Genomic DNA, 784 nt, shown 5'->3' on the forward strand with positions numbered 1-784 from the left:
GGCTGGAGAAAGAATCGTTGGGATTATTACAATATCGATGCTAAAACAATTTGGATTTGACTTTCCTGCAAAGAATCTAATAAAAAAAAAAACAGGTAAATGTCGGGTACTAAAGAATTATATGTAACATCGTATTTAAATTTTGGCTCCCCCGTAAATAGATTTTGCGGACCAAAGACCAGCAAATTTTTATGAAGTATTAGGAGTCGGGCGCAGAAGTCCCGCCGTCAGCTGAATAAGTTCCAACATTTCAATAGCTCTGAGACGAATTCGCAAACATTTTTGGTATAAATATCTCGGAATTTTCACTCTCCAAGCTTTCGATGTTTTCTTGAGAGGAACGAATATTATTGAAAGTTATTTTTTAAAGAATATTATACAAGGTGAATAAAAGAGTAAGACATTTATGAGGGGAGTGTTTTTTTTTTTTTTTTGGAATGTTATACAAGATGAATAGAGGCGTGAGACATTTTATAAGGGAGAAATGTAAGATTTTAAGGTATTAGGGTACTTATATTAGTCTTTGGGGTACAAATCCGATGACTTTGGGGAATAAATGGTATTGTCAATGTCTCTTACATTCGTTACATGGGTACATAAGATCAACAATACGCATGAATGTCCGTATTCTCACACACTCAAGGTATATTTACATATATTGACACACGCACCCACATAAATTCTTACAAGGACAAGCACTCACAAATGTACAAATTATTATATTTGATTTTGCATATTACCATGGACAATGCCAGCTGCCCTTTCCTGCAATTATTGCCACCCT

This window comes from Penaeus monodon, chromosome 21 (assembly GCF_015228065.2).
Source record: "Penaeus monodon isolate SGIC_2016 chromosome 21, NSTDA_Pmon_1, whole genome shotgun sequence".
Taxonomy (NCBI): domain Eukaryota; kingdom Metazoa; phylum Arthropoda; class Malacostraca; order Decapoda; family Penaeidae; genus Penaeus; species Penaeus monodon.